Source organism: Pteropus medius, unplaced genomic scaffold (genome assembly GCF_902729225.1).
Source record: "Pteropus medius unplaced genomic scaffold, Ma_sr-lr_union100, whole genome shotgun sequence".
Taxonomy (NCBI): domain Eukaryota; kingdom Metazoa; phylum Chordata; class Mammalia; order Chiroptera; family Pteropodidae; genus Pteropus; species Pteropus medius.
This window is the reverse complement of record NW_024345601.1, coordinates 1,380,134-1,402,573: the sequence shown is the minus strand read 5'-3', so window position 1 is coordinate 1,402,573 and position 22,440 is coordinate 1,380,134.

The window sequence follows — 22,440 nt, the reverse complement described above, 5'->3', positions numbered from 1 at the left end:
AAGCTGTTTAAAGATCTTTTCATATATTTATTGATCATCTGTATATCTTCTTTGGAAAAGTATCTATTCAGGTTCTTTTTCCATTTTTTAACTGGATCATTTGTGTTTTGTTGTTGAGTTGTGTGAGTTTTTTTATATATTTTAGATATTGGACCATTACCAGAAGTATCATTTGCAAATATCTTCTCCCATTTGGTTGGTTGCCTTTTGTTTTGTTGACTTTTTGTTTTTTTGCTGTGTAGAAGCTTTTTAGTTTGATGTAGATGGAAAAGGACAAAAACTGTATTATTTTACTCATATGTGAAATATAAAAAAAAAGTAACAAACAAACTAACAAAACAAACAGGAAAACCTCATACAGACAACAGAATCATGTTACCAGAGGGGGAAGAGGGTGAGAGGCAAGCAAAGTGGGTAAAGGGGCTCATATGATAAGAGAAGGAAACTAGACTTAGGACGGTGAGCACACAATAGAGTACATAGATGTCATACTATAATCTTATACATCTGAAAATTATATAATGTTATTAACTAATGTTATTCTAATAAATTTAATTTTACAAAAGCTGTATGAGTAAAGATATCCAGTAAAGATAAATACATGGGCAATTATATGAGCTAATATTATTGTACCTTTGTTTTGTAACTCTGATTTTTTCTACATGATTTAAGAGGTTAATGTATAAAAAAAAAATTATTAAGATCTTTGGAAACATGGCAGAGTGAGAGATGTCCCCAGATCTCTCCCTTTAAACAACAATAAGCTGAACATCTAAAACTCAACAATAAAGTCCCAAGCTGCACACCAGCACGTCTGAGCCTGGGATCTGCCCATAAGAGCTACCACAGGTCAGGACCCCGCGTGTTGTGCAGTGGACTGGGAGAAATAAAGAAGCTGCTTCCCCCAGCCACCGGAGCTTTCTGCAGGAGGAAGGGGAGGGGAGAAGGAGCAGTGAGTTACTGTGGTGAGTTCCCTGAGATAGATGTGGCTGCAGGGCCCAGTTATCAGGGAAGAAAGCAGAGAAGTGGGACAGGACCGCAGAGGAACAACAGCTGATTTTTGATGGCTAGAGTTGCAAAACCGAGGCTGAGCTGCAGCCCCCAACATCCAACCCAGAGGGCCCCTCCACCCACCCTCCGAGATCAATCACTGCAGAGCCGCAGGGGAATCTGAGCAAACTCTGCCGAGACTGTCCCTGAAACTGACAGAGACTGAAACTGTAGGTACCAAGTGTGATTATATCTACAAGAAAATTTAAAAAGCGTTATTAAGACTTTATATAAAGCAGGGATGCAAGAGGCTTAGATGCCACCTACTGGAAACCAAAAGAAAAGTGCTTTCTTTGCAACAGGCTAAAGAGAGATCTTTATATAATAAATCTTCTTTCTGGAAAAACAGTAGAATACACTTTCATTAATGCCCAGGTGGAGAAACAGTCCATTAAACACCATGAACAACCAAGATGACAAGGCATCTCAGAAAGAAAGAGAAAAGTCTCCAGAAAATAAGAGTGGTACTTAAATGACAGAGAATTCAGGGTGGTACTTCTGAAAAACTCAATGAGATCCAAAACAACTCAAAACAACAATTTCAGGAATTAAATAAAAAACTAGATGAATAGAGCAAGGAGATTTAAACCTTCAAAAAAAAAAACAGCAAATAGAACTTCTGGAGATGAAGAACACACTAAAAGAGCTGAAAAATGAAATAGGAAGCTTGGGAAATAGAGTCGACCAAATGGAGGAAAGGGTCAGTGATATCGAAGACAGAAATCTAGAAATAAATCAGAAGGAAGAAGAGAGAATCGAAGAATGAAAAATAATGAAAGAGAAATATAAGAACTAGCTGATACTATCAGGAGAGGAAACAAGAATAATGGGCATTATCAAAGGTGAAGAAAAGGAGCAGAGACTAGAAAGCATTTTCAGACAAATAGTGGACGAGAATTTCCCAAATCTGAGGGAGGAGCTGGAGCATGGAATTCAAGAAGTCAACAGAACACCCAACTATCTCAACCCAAAAAGGCCTTCACCAAGACACATTGTATTACAATTATCAAAAATCAATGACAAAGAATTCTCAGGGCAGCCTGGGAGAAGAAAATGGTAACTTATAAAGAAAAACCCATTAAATTATCTTTGGACTTCTCAGCACAGACCTTTCAAGCCAGAAAGGAATGAAACCAAATATTTAAACTATTAAGTGAAAGGAACTACCAGCCTAGAATAATGTATCCAGCTAAGTTCTCCTTTAGATATGAAGAAGAAAGTAAGACTTTTCCAGACATACAAAAATTGAGGGAATTCTCCACTATGAGCCCTGCAAACAAAACAAAACAAAACAAAACAAAACAAAACAAAAAACCAAAAAACCATAATCAGGAGAAAAATGACTATCAGGCAAATAGAAGCAGAGGAGTGCAACCCTTACTAAGGACAGGGCATTATAAGCTTAAATAGTAATAAGAGAATTGCTACAGCAGGATGGTAATGAATGTTCAACAGACATAGGAACAAATTGAGATAACAATGACTGAAAAGAGGGGGATTCAAAGATCCAAATTTGCAAAGGAGAATGGAGATAAGGCACACACAGAAGAAAATGGACAACCGTATGTATATAACTATCCTTTACATATTCATAATGGTAACCACATGCCAAATTCAGAATCATTGTATATAACATAAAACAAGAAGGACCATAGGGAAAATCCACGAAAGTCCACCAAAATGAAGAAAACAGATACACAAGGACAAGGAAGCAATGGAAACACCGAGCTACCAGAAAGCAAAAGATAAAATGGCTATAAGAAGACCTCATATTTCAATAATCACTCTATATGTAAATGGATTGAACTCACCAATAAAAAGACACAGAGTCGCAGAATGGATCAAAAAACAAAACCCAAACATATGCTGCCTCCAGGAGACACATCTCAGCTCCAAAGACAAATATAGACTCAGAGTGAAAGGGTGAAATGATATTTCAAGCAAATGGCATTCAGAGAAAAGCAGGAGTAGCAGTACTAATATCAGATGAAATAGACTTCAAATAAAAAAGATACCAAGGGACACTTCATAATGGTAAAGGGAATTATGCACCAAGAAGATATAACACTTATTAATATCTATGCTCCCAACCAGGGAACCCTGAAATATGTAAAGCTATTACTAACAGAACTAAAGAGAGAAACAGACCAAAACACTGTTGTAGTAGGGGGCCTAAATACCCTACTGTCGGATATGGATAGAACATCTAAACAGAAAATCAATAAGGAAATAACATGCTTAAATGACACATTAGACCAACTGGACATAATTGACATTTATAGAGCCTTCTATCCGAAAACAGCTGCTTATACATTCTTCTCTAGTGCACATAGAACATTCTCAAGAATTGACCACATACTGGGACACAGAGATAGCCTCAACAAATATAAGAGGGTTGAAATCATACCAACCATGTTCTCTGATCATAATGCTTCCAAACTAGAGATCAACTGCAGAAAGAAATCAGGAAGAACCACAAATACATGGAGATTAAACAACAGGCTACTGAAAAATAACTGGGTCAGGGAAGAAATAAAAAGAGAGATCAAGAGATACATAGAAATGAATGATAATGATAGTACAACATATCAAAACTTTTGGGACTCAGCAAAAGCAGTCATAAGAGGAAAGTTCATATCATTACAGGCCTATCTCCAAAAACCAAGAACGAGCCCAAATAAACAACCTAATGTTTCATCTTAAAAAACTAGAAAAGGAAGAACAAATGAAGCCTAAAGTCAGCAGAAGGAAAGAAATCATCAAAATTAGAGCAGAAATAAATGAATTTGAAAACAACAACAACAACAACAAACAATAGAAAAAATAAATGCAACAAAGAACTGGTTTTTTGAGAAAGTTAATAAAATTGACAAACCCCTAGCTAGACTCACTAAAGTAAAAAGAGAAAGAACACAAATAAACAAAATCAGGAATGAAAGAGGGGAAATTATGACCGACATCACAGAATTACAAAGGATTATACAAGAATACTATGAAAAAGTATATAACACCAAATTAAATAACCTGGAAGAAATGGACCAGTACGTAGAAAACTACAACCTTCCTAGACTGAATCAAGAAGAACTGGAAAATCTAAATAGACCAAACAGCAGTATGGAAGTTGAAAAAACCTACCAAAAAGTAAAAGTCCAGGACCAGATGGCTTCACTAGCGAATTCTACTTAACATTCAAAGATTTAATACCTATCCTCCTCAAACTCTTTCAAAAAATCGAAGAGGAGGCAATACTTCCCAACTCATTTTATGAGGCCAATATTACTCTGATACCAAAACCTGGTAAAGACAACACAAAAAAAGAAACTACAGACCAATATCTCTCATGAACACAGATGCAAAAATCCTAAATGAGATATTAGCGAACCAAAAACAGCAACATATTAAAAGGATTATACACCACGATCAAGTGGGCTTCATCCCAGAGGCACAGGGATGGTTCAACATGCGCAAATCAATTAATGTGATACACAACATAGACATATTAAAAAATAAGAATCATATGATCATATCAATAGATGCAGAAAAAGCCTTCGACAAGATATAGCATCTATTTATGATCAAAACACATTACAAAATCGGTATAGAAGGAAAGTACCTTAAAATAATAAAGGCAATCTATGACAAACCCTCAGCCAACATTATACTTAATGGTGAAAAACTAAAAACTTTCCCTCTAAGATCAGGAACGAGGCAAGTATGTCCACTATTGGCACGGTTATTCAATATAACATTGGAAGTCCTAGCAAGTGCAATCAGACAAGAAAAAGATATAAAAGGCATCCAAATAAGAAATGAAGAAGTCAAACTGTCACTATTTATGGGTGACATAATTCTCTATATAGAAAGCTCTAAAAACTCCACAAGAACACTATTAGAAACAATAAGCAAATACAGTAAAGTCTCTGGATACAAAATCAACGTTCAAAAATCCATAGAGTTCCTATACTCTAATAATGAAGCGTCAGAAAAAGAAGGGGAAAAAATAATTCCTTTTGCAATTGCAACAAAAAGAATAAAATATCTAGGAATAAATTTAACAAAACAAGTGAAGGACCTATATAATGAAAACTATAAGACCCTATTAAAAGAAATCAAAGAAGATACAAAGAAATGGAAAGATATTTTGTGTTCTTGGATTGCAAGAATCAACATAGTTAAAGTGACCATATTACCTAAAGCATTATACAGATTTAATGCAATCCCCATCAAAATCCCACCAGCATTTTTTAAAGAAATAGAATAGAAAATCATCAAATTTGTATGGAAGCACAAAAGACCCTGAATTGCCAGAGCCATCCTGAGAAAAAGAATGAGGCTGCAGACATCATGCTGCCCGACTTCAAATTATACTACAAAGCGACTGTAATCAAAATGGCATGCATGGTATTAGCAGCAAAACAGACACATGGACCAGTGGAACAGAATCAAGAGTCCAGAAGTAAACCCATATTTATATGGGCATATAATTTTCGACAAAAGCCAAAAACATACAGTGGAGAAAGAAAAGCCTCTTCAATAAATGGTGCTGGGAAAACTGGAAAGCTACCTGCAAAAGAATGAAACTAGACTGTTGTCTATCACCACACACCAAAATTAACTCAAAATGGATTAAGGACCTGAATATAAGACCTGAAACAATAAATTGCATAGAAGAAAACATAGGAACTAAACTCAAGGACCTTCGACATAAAGAGGATTTTATGAATTTGGCCTGAAGGGTAGTAAAAGCAAAATGAATGAGACTACAACAAACTAAAAAGCTTCTGCTCAGCAAAAGAAATTGTCAACAAGGTAAAGAGAGAACCATCTGAATGGGAAAATATTCGCAAGCAACACCTCCTATAAAGGCCTCATATCCAAAATATAAAAAGAGCTCATACAACTCAATAACAACAAAAAAACAAATGATCCAATCAAAAAATGAGCAGAGGACCTGAACAGACACTTCTTCCTAGAGGAGATACAAATGGTTAACAAATATATGAAAAGATGCTCAACATCGCTAGCTATTAGGGAAATGCATATCAAAACCACAATGAGATACCATCTCACACTTGTTAGAATAGCTATAATCAACAGGACAGATAATAACAAATGTTGCAGAGGATGTGGAGAAAAAAGAACCCTCATACACTGCTAATGAGACTGCAAATTTGTAGAGCCACTATGGAAAACAGTATAGAGCCTCCTCAAAAAACTAAGAATTGATCTTCCATATGATCCAGCAAAACCTCTACTGGGTATTTACTCCAAAGACTTGAAAACCCATATCCAAAAAGATATTTGCACACCGATGTTCATAGCAGCATTATGCACAGTGGCCAGGACATGGAAGCAACCAAAGTGTCCTATGATAGATGATTGGGTAAAGAAGCTGTGGTAAATATATATGATGGAATATTACTCAGCCATAAAAAGAAATGAAATATTGCCATTTGCGACAACATGGATGGAGCTCAAGATAATCATGCTAAGTGAAATAAGCCAGATAGAAAAAGTTGAAAATCACATAATATCACTTATATGTGGGATATAAACCTTAAAGCAACAAATGAGCAGGACAAACAAACAGAGACTCATGGACATGGACTATAGGCTAGTGGTTACTAGAGGACTATAGAGTAGTGGTTACTCTATAGTAACCCAGTGGGGTGGGGGAGGAGGGGGAGGTAGGTGGGGTAAAGTGGGTCAAATATAGGGTTTAGGGGGAGGGTGAAGTGAGTAAAGGGGATCAAATATATAGTAACTGAAGGAAACTGGACTTTGGGTGGCAAACACACAATGGAATATACAGATGTCAAATGATAATGTACTCTTGAAAATTATATAATTGTATTAACCAATGTTACCCCAATAAATTTAATTAAAAAAACAATTATTATATGTGACACACAATGCATAAAGATGTAATTTGTGACATTAATAACTGAAAGGAAGTGGGGACAGAGCTGTACACAGCAGAGTTTTTGTATGCTTTTGAAGATAAGCTGTTATAAATTAAATTAGTCTTATAACTTAAGGATGTTAGATGTAATCTCCATGGTAACAAAGAAAAATGGCTATAGAATATACACAAAAAATGAGAAGGGAACTAAAATGTTTCATTATAAGAAATCAACTAAACACACAAAAAAAGACAGTTATGCAGAAAATGAGTGTGTGGGGAAGGAACTATAAAGTATATGGAAAACAAATAGAAAAATGGCATAAGTAAGTCTCTCCTTGTCAGTAATTACTTTAAATGTAAATGGATTAAACTCTCCTAATAAGAAGACATAGATTTAGTTTAGTAAAAAAGCAACAAGATTCGACTATATGTTGTCTATACGACTCATTTTAGATCCAATGACACAAATAGGTTGAAAGTGAAAAGATGGAACAAGATGTTCTATGTAAATAGTGACCAAAGAAGAGAGTGGGTGGCTATAGTAATGTAAGACAAAGTAGACTTTAAATGAAAAAAAAATTATAAGAGACAAGGAAAGACATTATATATTAATAAAAGTTTCAATACAGAAATAAGGTACAGTAATTATAAACTTCATGCATCTAATAGAACCTCAAAATATATGATGCAAAATTGAAATAATTGAAGAATTAGTTCTAGAGTAATAGTTGGAGGCTTCAATACCCCACTCTTAATAATTAATTTAAAAAGAAGATAATTAAAGAAATAGAGGATTAACAAACATAATAAAACATTTGAATTTAACAGACATATGTAGAATACTCCACCCCAAAACAGAATACACATTCTTCTCATGCGCCCATGAGACATTCTCCTGGATAGACCATATGTCAGTCCACAAATCAAGTCTTGATAGATTTTAAAAGAAATATATATATACGATATCATATATACACACAAAGTATCTTCTCTGACTATAATGGGATGAAGTTAGAAATCAATAACAAGAAAAACTAAAAAGTTCACAAATTTGCAAAAAGTAAACAATACACTCATAGGCAACCAATATGTCATAGAAGAAATCGCAAAGGAAATTAGAAAACACATATAAATGGAAAAAAAATGACATACCTAAACTTACTAGATGCAGTAAAAGCAATGCTAAGAGGGAAACTGATAGCTACTAACACATTAAAAAAGAACTCAAATCAATAACCCAACTTTGTAACTTAAGGAACTAGAAAAAAGAAAAACAAACTAAAACCAAATTTAGCAGAAGAGGAGAAAATAAGAAAGATTAGAGCAGAGATAGAGAGGAGAAAAGCAATAGAGAAAATCAACAAAAGCAAAAGTTGTTTCCTTGAAAAGATTAATAAAATTAACAGGATTTGCTAAGAAAAAAGAGAAAAGACTCCAATTATTAAAATTAGAAATGAAAGGGAGACATTACTACTGATTCTACAGAAATAAAATGGATTATAAGAGAGTAATATGAATAACTGTATGCCAACAAATTGAATAATCTAGATAAAATGAACAAATTCTTAGAAACACAGACTACCAAGACAGAATCATAAAGAAAAAGAAAATCTGAGTAGACATATAACTAGTAAGGAGGTTGAATCAGTAATCAACTATCTTGTGACAAAGAAAATCTCTGTCTTGAAGGATTAACTGATGAGTTCTACCAAACATTTAAAGAACTAGTACCGATACTTCCAAAAAACTGAAGAGAAGGGAATACTTCTTAAATCATTCTATGATACCAGCATTACCCTGAGACCGAAGCCTGACAAAGACATTATGTGGAAAGAGAACTACAGACCAACATCTTTTATGAACATTAATGAAAAATCCTCAACCAAATATTAGCAAAATGAATTCAAGAGTGTACTAAAAGTGACCAAATAGGATCTACTGCTAGAATGCAAGAACGTTTTAATACATGAAATTGATCAATGTAATACACCACTAACACTATACCATTAACAGTATAAAGGAAAAAAAACCTGGATGATCATATCAATTGATGGAGAAAAAACATTTGACAAATTTTAATGCCTTTTAATGATAAAGATCAATGAATAAGCTAAGAATCAAGGAAACTACCTCAACAAAATAAATTTCATAAATATATGAAAGACTCATAGTTAACATCATATTAAATGGTGAAAGATGGAAAGCTTTTCTTTTAAAACCAGGAACAAGACAAGGATGACTGCTTTTGTCACATCTATTCAACATAGTATTGGAAGTTCTAGACAGAGCAATTAGATGAGAAAATGAATTAAAAGGCATCCACATTGAAAAGGAAGAAGTAAAATTATTTCTTTTCATAGATGACATAATCTTACATGTATAAAATCCTAGAGTCCACAAAAACCAATTAGAACTTATAAATGAATTCAGCAAATTAGTAAGATTCAAAAACATGCAAAAATAAGTTGTTCTTCTATGCACTAACAATGAACAATCTAAAATAAAATTAATAAAACAATTTCATTTACAATAGCATCAAAAGAGATAAAATACTTAGGAATTAACTTAACCAAGGAGGTAAAAGATGTGTATATTGAAATCTATAAAACATTTCTGAAAAAAACAAAAATGAAAACAAAGGAGATGTAAGTAAATGGAAAAACACTTGTATTTTTGTTCCTGGGCCAGAAAACTTAATATTATTAAGATGTCAATACTACTCAAAGCCATCTACAGATAAAATACAATTCCTATCAAAATCCCAAAGATGTTTTTTGCCGAAATAGAAAAATTTATCCTAAAGTTCATATGGAATCTCAAAAGACCCTGAATAGCCAAAATAATCTTGAAAAAGAACAAAATTGGAGGTCTCATACTTCTCAATTTCAAATTTACTACAAAGCCACAGTAATCAAAACAGTGTGGTACTGGTATAAGGGAAGACATATGGGGCAATGGAATGGAATAGAATAGAGACCCCAGAAAAAAACTCTCACATATATGGTCATGATTTTCAACAATCTTGCCAAGACCACTTGATGGGAAAGGATAGTCTATTCAAGAAATGGTGCTAGGAAAACTAGATATCCACAAGTAAAAGAATGAAGTTGAATTCTTACATAACACCATATAAAAATTAACTCAAAATAGATGAAAGATTTAAATATATGAACTAAAACCATAAAACTCTTAGAAGAAAACAGAAGAAAAGCTTCATGACATTGGATGTGATGGTAATTTTCTCAGATATGGCAGCAAAGGTACAGGCAGAAAAAGGGAAAATAGACAAATTGGATTTCATCAAATTTAAAAACTTTTGTGCATCAAAGGACACTTTCAACAGCATAAAAAGGCAATCCACAGAATGAGAGAAAATATTTTCAAGGTCAACATACAATGAAATATTATTCAGTCATAAAAAGGGATGAAGTTCTGACACTTGCTACAAGATGGTTGAACCTTAAAAATGTTATGCAAAATGAAATAAGACAGACAGAATGACAAATGAATGATTCTCCTGACTTAAGGTTCCTAAAATAGGCAAATTCTTAGAGACAGACAGTAGATTAGAGGTTACCAGGGGCTGGGAACAGGAAAGAATGAGGAATTATTGTTTACTAGGGAGAGTTTATGTTTGGAGTGATGAAAAGTTTTGGGAATAGACATTGGTGATGGTTGTATAACATTGTAACTATAATTACTGTCACTGAATTGTGCACTGAAAAAATGGTTAAAATTAAAAAATTTATTTTATTTTTTAATATTTTTTTATTTTTCAATTATAGTTGGCATACAATATTATATTAGTTTAAGGTGTACAACATAGTTATTAGACATCTGTGTATCTCATGAAGTGATCACTCCAATAAATCTAGTGCCTATATGACCCCATACATAGTTTTTACAATATTATTGACTATATTCTTTATGCTACCCTTTATATCTCCACGACTACTTTGTAACTACCATTTTGTACTTCTTAATCCCTTCCCCTTTTAATCTACCCTCCAAACCCCTGTCCCATCTGGTAACCCTCATAATATTCTCTGTATCTATGAGTTTGTTTCTATTTTATTTGTTTATTTTGTTCTTTAGATCCCACATGTATGTGAAATTATATGGCAAATGTCTTTCTCTGAATTACTCCACCCAGCACAATGTCCTCTACGTCCATTATGAAATATCTTTTTGCACCCCTTTTCTTTTAGTCTCTGTGTGTCTCATAGGTAGCCTATGTAAGAGTTTTCTTTTCTTATCCATTTAGCCACTCTATCTTTTGATTGAAGAATTCAATTCTTTTTCATTTAAAGCACTTATTAATAGATATGTAGTTATTGCCATATTTATTCATACTTTTGATACATATATTTTCTTCTTCTTAAAGAAGTCCCTCCAACATTTCTCACAATATTAGTTTGATGGTGATGAACTTCTTTAGCTTTTTCTTGTCAGAAGCTCTTTATCTGTCTTTCAATTCTAAATGAGAGGTTTGCTGAGTAGAGTAATCTTGGTTGTAAGTTCTGGCTTTCTATCACTTTGAAACTTTCACACCAATCCCTTCTGGCCTGCAAAGCTTCTGTTGAAAATTTGGTGGACAGTCCTATGGGAGCTCCCTTGTGGATAACTAATTGCTTTTCTCTTGCTGCTTTCAAAATTCTTTTTTTGTCTTTAACCTTGGACTTTTAATTATGATGTGTCTTGGTGTGGGCCTCTGTAGGTTCATCTTGTTGGGGACTCTCTGCGCTTCCTGGGCTTTATGTCTCTTTCCTTCACCAGGTTAGGGAAGTTTTTCAGCATTGTTTCTTGAAATAGGTTTTCAATTCTTCATACTCTCTCTTCTCCTTCTGGTACCCCTATGATGTGAATGTTGGTACATGCTTGATGTTGTCCTAGAGGCCCCTTAAATTGTCCTCATTTTTTGGATTCTTTTTTCTTATTGCTGTTCTGATTGGGTGTTTTCTGCTACCTTATCTTCTAAATTGCTGATTAGATCTTCCACTTCATCTAATCTACTGTTAATTCATCCTAAGGTAGTCTTCATTTCAGTTATTGTATTCTTCATTTCTGATTGCTTTTTTGGTTGTTTTCTATCTCCATTTTTATGTTTTCTATCATGTTGTTAAAGTTCTCATTGAATTCATCTACTCTTCCTCAAAATCCTCATAACTAGTGTTTTGAATTCTGCATCTGGTAGATTGCTGGTCTTCACTTTGTCTGGTTCTTTTTCTGGATCTTTGTTTTGGTTTTTCATGTGAGACATGTTTCTTTGTCTCCCCATTTTGGCTGCCTTCCTGTGTCCATTTCTATGTATTAGGTAGAGCTCCTAAGTCTCCTGGTCTTAATAGAGTGGCTTTATGTAGTAGGTGTCCTGTGGGGCTCAGTGGCACAGTCTTCCCTGGTTACCTGAGTGAGGTTCTCAAGGTGTGTCCCTTGTGGGTTGTGTGTGTCCTCCTGATGTAGTTGAGACTTTGTTGCTTTTGCACACTGATGAGGGGGATTGCCCCTTGGGCTGATTGGTTGTGAGGCTTGGCTAGTGAGGTGCTGCCCCTACAGAGCAGAATTGACTTTAGCAGGGCTCTCGTGCCTGCCCAGTATGTCCTTCAAGTGTATCCTCTTTAGATGCAGCCCTGGGTGGTGCTCTGGCTCCAGTTCCAGTCAAAGCAAGCCACAGGGTGTGCCAGCCTAAGAGCTCCTGGGAATGGCCCAGCTGCAGGCCAAGTTCAGCCATAGTCTATGCACTTCTGGGCCACCTAGTAAGAGTCACCAAGCAATCCACAGATGGCTGCCGCCCATTCTGGGCTTATAAGTGCCTCAAGAGGCCAAGCCAGGAATGGAGGCTGTTCCAGGCTTGGTGCTGCTCAGCAAGAGGTATGGGGCATGCCGAGGCCAGGTGCTGCTTCTTTGGGTTCTGTGAGCCTTTGAGAGAATTTTAAGAAAATACACAGCATAAGCCAAGACAGGTCACTGGAGGCAACTTGGGTGGGCCTGTAAGGTGAGAGAAGCAGAGTCTCAGGGAATCCCTTAGGCAGAGCGACCTGTGTTATCCAGGTTGGTGGAGATTCAGGTGTGGTGGCTGCCTGAGCCTGCACACTGGGATAGGGGAGGGCTCAACCAAGGAACAATAGATACTGCTTGCATTCTGACTCGGAGAAAGCTGCCCCTCCAGTCCTCACACTGAAGCCAGACAACTCAGAGTCTCCCAGTATGTTCCTGGTACTCCTTGAGCAGCAGTTACAGTGCTGGAGTTCAGAGCAAGCAAGTCCATCAGCAAGTAATTTGGGGCATGGGCCCTTTAAGAGGAATGTCTGTGACTCCCGCAGCCCTTGGTCTCACTTAGCCACAATCTGTGCTGGTTTTTCATAACCAGAAGTTATGAAGACTTCTCTTCCTGGCACTGGAACCCTTTGCTGGGGAGCCCTTTATGGGTCCAGGACCCCTCGCTCCTCAAGTGGCAAGGGGGCTCTGCAGCCAAGATAACCCTCCTGATTCTTGACAGCCACACGCTGTTGTGAGACTGGGCATTTCATGTCTCGCCCCTCTTAGCAGCTTCTTCTTATGTATGACCCCAGTTATAGGACTTCTACCAGCTAGACCTCAGGCAATTCCCAGTTATGATTGCCCTGTAGTTTCATTGTAATTTTGGCGTGGTCATGAGAGGAGACATGCACAGCATCTAGTTTCTATGTGTCATCTTGTCCAATTTCCTCTGGAAAAATTATTTATTTTATATATATTTTGTCACGATTAAAAACTAGTAAAAAATAAAATAAAAAACACCTCCTCCACACACACAAAAGAAATGATTAAAAATCTAGAAAAAAATAGAGGTGAATATTTCTCTAATCTCTGAATAGGAAAAGTCATTGAAAGAATAAATTCAATAAGAGGTTCATAAAGAAAAAGAATATTAGGTTGTCTAAATATAAATGAGGACAACTTTAATCACTGAAAGGACATATAAATAAAATGAAAATGCTGATAGGAAGACATTGAAAATTTTATAACTATTTGATAAAAGCTTAATCTGTAAACTACAGTGTTACTTAATAAAAAATCACATCACACCCCCAAAATTCATGGGCAAAATAGTCTAATCTACTAAGAAGAAACCACTGGTATTTAATAAAGATTTCATATTATTCAGCCCTACTGGTAAATAAATATTTTTAAAAATAGAAATGAAATTAGATTGTTTACCAATTATCATGAGAATATCCAGGACTGATGAAAGATTGCAAATTTCTCCACCAATTTTTGAATTCCTCTCAATTGGTGTGTACCAAAGAATGTCCATAATCTTTAAAAGAGTAATTTTACTTCTAGGAATGCAGCCTAAGAAATGTTTTCTTAACTGCAGAAAATGTTTTATGAACAATTATATTCATTTCAACACTATTCAAAATTGTAAAAAATTGGCAACAGGTTGAATGATGGGAGAATGTTTTGGAAAACTTCAGTTAATCATGTTCAGGAAAAAAGCTGGAAATAAAACTGGATACCACAAAGTGTGCATAGAAATACACCATGTTCATAGCTGTTGGCTCTTGGTGGAGAGACTTTGGCTATTTTTTTTCTCTTTTCTACTTTACTTCCCAAATATCTCTAATGAACTGCGTTACTTTTGTAATGAAGAAAAGAACTTAATAAGTTCTGTATACTAAGAAAATGACTTAGAACAACAGTTGGCTGTATCCAAAAGGGTAGTATTGATCTTCATCTGGTGGAGAGTAAAGTTAAAGCAATCATCTTTATAACTAAATTGAAAACAATTGTGGAAAAAAGGAACTAATGATAGAATAAGAGAATCTGAAATTTTCTGTTTCAAGGGATGTGGCTTCTAGCTTTTTTAGAATCATGTGTAGGCAACAGTTATTACTGTGGTCTCAGTTGTTTAGTCTCAAAATGTGTGATCTTATTTGCTTGGGTTCCATATTCATACAATTCATAGAGGGAAAGAGGAAAGTTTGTTAGTAACAATTCCTATGAGTGCTAACATGCATACTGGGGGTGTTACAACTCTACCAAGTGGGCATCATGGACCCCCTTTTTACAAAGTAGGTAACTAAAGGCCAAAGAGGGACTTGCTCCAGGACCCATAGTTACAGAGCCGTGGACTTGGTCTTTACACATGCAATCTTTCAAACTGCACCGTGAAGTCCTGTTTCCAAAGTAGTACCTAGTGATGACATTCCACGTGGAAAAATAGATCCCTTACCCCACGACCGATTTTTCTGTGGATTATGCCCCACTTGGCCGTGCTCTTTCCCTGGGCATGCGCGTTTACCCTAATGCCCCTCCCAACTCCGCAGCGCAAATATGCCAGCTCCACAAAACACCTAGACGTCCAAAAAGGGCACAGAACAGGCAGTTTTTATCCGATTAAGTTGGCTTAACAGGTTTGCTTGGGTGCCCAGATTCTATCTAGGTCTTGAACCTCTCCTGAGGGAGGGTTGTTGACAGAAAGGTGCGGGGGGGATAACATACTTGTCAGCAAAGTCAACCCGGGACAGGAGAGGTCTACTGGCAGCCTAGTTTCTGTGAGATAAAGAGACACATGCCGATGTGTACACAAAGCAACCAATCGGCCCAGCCTTTCCGGCTCTGCATCAGCTTAATCAGACTGCAGATCACCAAAGTATTAAAATATTTTGGAGAAACTCAAATAACTCAGTCCTCACGTGACTCATCTTGTAAAATCTGCATGATAAAAAATTTAAATAATTTCTAAGGTTTCTCGCAGCTCAGAGGGTTCATGATCATGTTTGCATAAGACTTGGAAAGACATTAATAATTTAATGTAAAGTGAAAGCCAAAAATGTAAAACTATATTCCCAGGATGGTCCCAAATACATGTAAAATAAAATATATTTGCATAGAAAAAAAAACTGGAAGAGAATTCTTAAATAATATTTACAGTGTGTGATGACAGGAGATGTAAATTTTCTTCTTATTTCTCCCTTGGGTTTGCATGAAGGGAAGATTGTGTAATAATGAACATTCTCAAAAGCAGCATCTTAGAGTAAAAAGTGCTGATGCAACAATGAAGGACGATTTCTGATCCAGTGTACCAGGGAAGGCCACAATGCCAGTGTGGACACTCATGATTTCCAAGATGTATTGGACCTAAGAGAAGGTGTGTTCTGGGCAGGCCACTAGGGTCTCTAGGAACAATAAATCTCCAGCTTATAGCAAATATAGTTGAGCAAGAAAGAGATATATTTGTATTAATTGTGGGAAAATGTCCAATAGATAGTCATTGGAATAATTAAATTGCAAAACAGCAAAGATAGTATTACCTCATTTATATAAAAATTCTGCTAGTGTATTCTCAGAAAAAAAATCTAGAAAAAAATATATCCAAGAGTGGTTATCTTTCACTTTCTAAGTCATGTATTTCTAGAATGACTTAATTCCTTAATGCATTATTTACTAATCAGAAAAACTATATGAAATTAATACTTATTGTTTATGCTTTTCCTGTACTTGCCTGATGTTACTGCTATGCAAGAACAAGGAGAACTAAATTTATCAAGTACTTTCCATGTGTAAGGCACTGTATTAGTTTTATCTGTATTATCTTGTTTCATTTTCACAGGAGAAATAAGTAAATTGTCCTCATTTTAAAAATGAGGAAAATGAGGTTTAGATGGGTTAAATAAAGATCCTAAGTTTTATCCATTTATTCACCTGACACTCAATCTTTGATTCAGTGAGTATTTATTGATTCTCAGGTACTGTGTGGGGTTCTGGGGATCCAGCAGTGAACAAGTTAGACAAAGGCACAATAAGCAAGCAGATAAATGCATATTTTATTTTAGGTTGTGATTAGTGTCATGAGTTAAAACAAAGCAGAGGAGAGGGATAGAGAATAATGGGATTGGGAGTGGGTTCAGATACCAATGGTTGCCTGATCAACATCCATTTCTCCTCTTCTTTCTTCTCAATTTATAGAACTGAATTTTAAGGTGGCAAAATAGCTCAGTAGAGGTGAGTCCTGCTTCCGCCTGAGAAATAAGTGTGATTAGTTTAAGACAAGTATGAAAATTCCATTCTCCTTTTCAGTGATTGGTTTAGGAGTAGCTATTTAACTAAGATCCAGTCAAAGAGATGTGAGGGGAAAAGCTAGTGTGCTGGCTTCTGTGGAAGCTTTCTTCTCTTCTTTCACTGATTAAAGAAAGGGATCTGAGGAGGAGTCTCTGACTTTAATGACCCCTGCTTTCTGCCTTGAACATGCTTGTAAAAGGATTTGAAGGCTGAAGCTATGGTAGCCATATTGTGATCATGCATCAACATTTAGAAGGAGCCAACCTACTAGGATGACAGAGCAGAGAACTGGAAAAAGCCTGGTTCTTGAGGGCATTGCTGAGCTACCAACTTAGACTTGAAACTGCTCACCTCTGGTCTTCTTGTTGATTGAGTTATTAAATGTCTGTGTTGTTTAAGTTGTTACTTGCAGCTGAATGTAACCTAACTAATACAAGAAGTTATTTTAGATAAAGTGTTTTATGAGGGCTCTCTAAGGAAGTAACATTTGAATGATGTGAAGAAGTAAGCCATGTGAAGAAAATATAGAGGAAGAATATTCTTAGCAGATGGAGCAGCAAGGACAAAGTTAGTTTGTCCAGGACAGCAAGTTGGAAGGCCAGTGTGGCTGGGGCACAGGGAGGTGAGAGACAAGATTGGCAAAGTGAATGGTGAAAGTGAGAGTGGTGAGAACCAGGGTTGGAGGGGGTGATTTGGATTAGACCACAAAGGCCCTGGAGCCATACTATAGGTTTGGCTGTGATTCTAAATGCAAGGAGAGCCACTGGTGGGTTTTGAGTACAGTGATATGATGTGATTTATATTTTAAAATGCTATTTTGCTATATTAGAATGATATGTTCCTAAGACAGAAATACTTGGATTCATTGATGGCTTGGATATGGAGAATGAGGAGAAGAGAAGAATTAAGAATGACTCCTAGGATTTTTGCCTGAGCCATTGAGTGAATAGTGGTGCCATATTCCAAGGGGACAAGACTGCAGGAGAGATAGGTTTTGAAGTGTAGATTTGGGGTGGTGAAAAAAAAATTCTCCAGAGGGATAGGTTTAGGGTCTAGCTCTATCTTTTATACAAGACAATGTCATGTGGCCTCCACAAACAATGGAACACATTTTAAAACAACATGTGACTCCAGACCCTCTCTATCATTTGTTTACTGATCCTGTTTTTCTTCATAGATTCCATATTTGGGTGTTTACTCCATGAGCCAGGCCAGCAACCTTGAGTTTCCTCTGCTATTCTTTTGATCGAAGCTCATTTTTCCTTCTACAAGCTGTTGCTTCTGTATGACACCTACAGAAGAAACTGCATGGCCGATGTTCTAACCCATTCACAGGTCAGTGGGCCAGGAGTCACAGGCTACTTAAAGATGTTTGTTTATAAAGGGCTTGTTTAAGATACCACCTCTTCCAGAAAATCTCACCTGAGTCACCATCAGGTTCCTCTTAGAATCTGTCGTTACTTGTCACCACAAAGAAACCCCAACGCAGGCAAAGAATAGGAAAGTGAATAATTTTTTTTCCAGAAAAATTGAGAAAGCCTCAATTTAAATCACTCAGGCAAAAGAGGATTATTTGTGCTAGAATGTTCCACATGGTCTCCAGTATTCTTCATATAAGTTCATAGCAGTACAATATTTAAGTATATTTTCATCTTTATTTAATAAACTCTCACTCTGCTGAATCTAGTTAGTAAATTATATATCTTTGCATCATTCAACTCTAGTGAGCTAAATTTCATGTTGATAAATACCAGTGTTGCTACTATTATGTGACATTTATTGAGTACATGCTCTATGTCAAGTCCTCTAGCATTGTTTCATTGACTCTTGGCCAAAACCCTATGAAGATGTCATGACTGTCTTCATCTTATGGGTTTGGAAACTGAAGCAGAGAGAAATTAACTAACTCATCAAGGTCACAAGGCATGTAAGTAGAAAAGGTAGAATTTAAAGCCAGACAGTATGACTCTGGAGCCTGCACTTTTAATCATTATGATTAAAAGTACCATAATTTATTTCACCAATACCGTAATGTTGCACACTTTGGTTGGTTTAATTTTTTACTATTACAAACCGTGTTTCAGTGAACATCTTTGTGGCTGAATCTTTACAAGTCATGGATAATCCATTCCTTGGGACAGATTGATGTCTGCCTTTTTTGTGTACATTGATACCGTGACAAGTATTACCAAACTGTTCTTCAGAAAGGTAGTACACACTCATTGCATTATACAAAAGTTCCCTTTGCCCTCCACCTTCAATAGTGGGTCTCATACATTTTTTAAAATCATTGTTGATATTATAAGAAAATAATGTTATCTCACTATTTAAATTTGTGTGTTATAACATTTCATTGCATATTCGTTATATCTCTCAGGTGCATTTTTTGCTATCATTCCTTGACCTCTGAAGTTTATCTTTTTCTTATAGATTAAAGAGCTCTTTATATATGTCTTGTTTTGGAAATTAGTAAATTTAGTAAGTAACACAATAGAAAGAAAATGTAGACTTGTTCTGAGTTTTGCACAGCATCCTACATCTTGTTCTTCCTCAGTATTGATAATAAACCATAAGAAATTATTTATTTTCCCAGAGGATGAAAGCATACCCATTTTAACAAAAAGTCACTTGGAAGCATTTCCTCTTCTCCAAAAGAAGCCCCCACTTCTCTTCTTGCTCTTCAGTCTCAGAGAAAGGGAAGTGTCAGAGAGGAGCACCCAGACTCGCTTAGTGATGAGTCTTGTGATCAGAAATTTAACTCGAACATCCATGCCATCCTTTGGAGAGTCAGGAGGGTCTAGGCCTGGTATGTGAGTTCTGGGCATGATTCGAGTATGGAATACTCTTGAATTTATTTATACTTATTTTCCTTTTTTATAATTATCTTTGATAATGCCACAGTTCTGAGAATGAAATTTCAGTGGAACTAAATTTGAAAATTTCAATATCACATGATTACACACAACTTCTATTTCTAAGTGACCCTGGGGAGCTAAGAGACTGGCTGGTCCAGTGGTTCATGAGGGCTGGTCACAAACTAGCAATGGGGTTTCAGAAATGCCAAGCTTAGGTGGGTTGTGGTTCAGAGTCAATGGGCTAGGTGAGACCAATGGCTAAAAGTTTAAACCTTGGGCCTTTCTAAGAAGGCTGCACTCCCACCCATGCCTGGAGATTCCCTAGGTTTCTTGATCCCACTTGCCACAGGAGGGTTCTTCAGGAAACTGACTTTGAGATGAAGTGTAGCCTACAGGATGTTAATTAAGGAGCATCCATGGGGTCAATGCCTGTAGCACAAGGAAGAAAGCATGAGTGGGCAGAAGTAGATTCAGGTCCAAGGACAGCCTCCTCCAGTCCCACAGGGAGCTCTGCAATAAAATGGCCCTTTTAAGTTGTCTGGAGTTGGTCAAGATGGCCAGGTTTATACTTCCACAGCAGTCAGCCACTAGATGTGGGACAGCCTGGGAAAGAGTGTGAGCATGGGCTAGAAGGCTCTCAGTCACGGTGGCTACCACACCCCCTCCTTTCTCTCCGCTTCTTCTCTTCTAGGTCTTGTTCCTCCAGGTTTCCTCCATCTCAAAAAATCTTTGCCTATTCTCTTTCCTTCCTTCAGTTTTAAATATGCCTCCACTGTGACATCATCTTGGCACATTCCTTTTTGGTTGCTCCTTCCACTCTGCTGAAAATATTCCTCCAGGTCATCAAAGGTATGAATACCCAGCCCATATCCCTGGCCCACCTCTGACTTCAGTAGCAGCTGAAGCAGACCATCCTTTGCACTTTACAGCCTCTCACCTCCAACACTGGCTGCATCTTCCGACTTTTCTGTCTCCAGGGTCTCTTCAATGTCAACAGGCAGGCTATAACTCCCTCCTTCTTAAGGAAAGCAAGTTAGTCAGTTGAACAAGCTCAAATCTTCTCTAGTTTATGAAAAGAAGTCCATTATTAGAATCTTCTCGATACTTTAATAGCTATTTATTATGGATTACTTGTGACAAACCTCTGAACTGATACAGACCAAGAGTGTGTGCAGGGCTGGCAACATATTTTGTGGTGCTCAAAATATGGGATCCAATTGGGGTAGTATCGCTTTATCTTTATATAATGTCCCCTTGCCATAAGCCTACTGCCTCAATCCACAGCTGATGGGCAATCTCTGAGTGATTACAACCTCTCTGATGCTGGGGCAGGCTGGATCAGCAATGGGCAAGAGGCTGGTCAAGTCACCTGCTTCATGCTTGTGGTGCTGTCAGCCAGAGGCAGATTGGCTTTGCCCTGCCCTGAGATACTGTAGTGGGTACATTTGATTCTAACCATTCCCTGCCTGGTCCCAGTTCCCCTCTCGTGTTGAGACATGCCCCACATGGAGAGTGGTGGTGCTCATAGGAGCCAGGGGAAAGCAAGCTGATGGCCAAGAACATGTCCTAGTGAGGCCGAGAGCTGTGAGCTGGAGAACTATGTGTGAGATGAGGATCCAAGCCTTTGGCATATGCTTAATTTCCCATAGGCCTTCATTTAAAAACCACAAATTTAAACAAAATATGAAGTATTTCGAGACAGTAAACACAGAGCAATAAACTCCAAGAGGAGTCCCCTTACTGCTTCTAGCTCTGCCAATTCATGTCAGTTCTAATCTTAGATTGCTGAGTGTTTGATATACAGTTCTACCTGCATCTGCTACCTCTCAAATCCAGTAAGTCTATGTTTAAACTATTTACATTTATCTCCAAACCAGCACATTGTCTGATTTTACTCTCATTGTCAAAAGTACCACCATTCGCCCAGGCCAGCTTTAAATTAGGGAATCATCTTTGTTTCATCTTTTAAAAGAGTGGTGTTGATAAGCAGAGCCATATATCAGTCTACTGGATTTCCAATCTGCCTCCATCGCACGCTTGTGTCGTCGTGCGCGCACAAACACACACACACACACACACACACACACACACACACACACACTCTTCCCTTTTATTGGGTTGCTCCTGGCATAATGGGACTTGGTCTCTGTTTCTGAGTGTGGCCTGAAGTAGGATGCATCCCAGGGCACTTCTGATGATGACCTTGTTCCTGGTCACATACACCTTTCAGAAACTGTGTCCTTTGATAAGTTAGTTAACTTTCTGTTGTTCCTGGAGGAATCCCACACTCCTGGGGATTATTTAACTTTTATTTATTCTTTCTTTGGGCTTTTCAAATACATTCATTATCACTTGAATATTGTTAGAAATTATTGTAAAATTCTATTTGCACTGACATCAAAGTAGATCACAAAGACATTCTGAAGTGTAAGTTTGTGGTTAGCTTGTACCCTTTTCCTTCTTCACCTTCTCTTTTTTCTTAGAATAATTATGTACAGGATTTGGCTTGGGTATTTTTTTTTGGTTCTCATTTTTATATTAAATTAGATTTCTGGAACTATTAGAAGGAAGGAATAATTTAGGGTT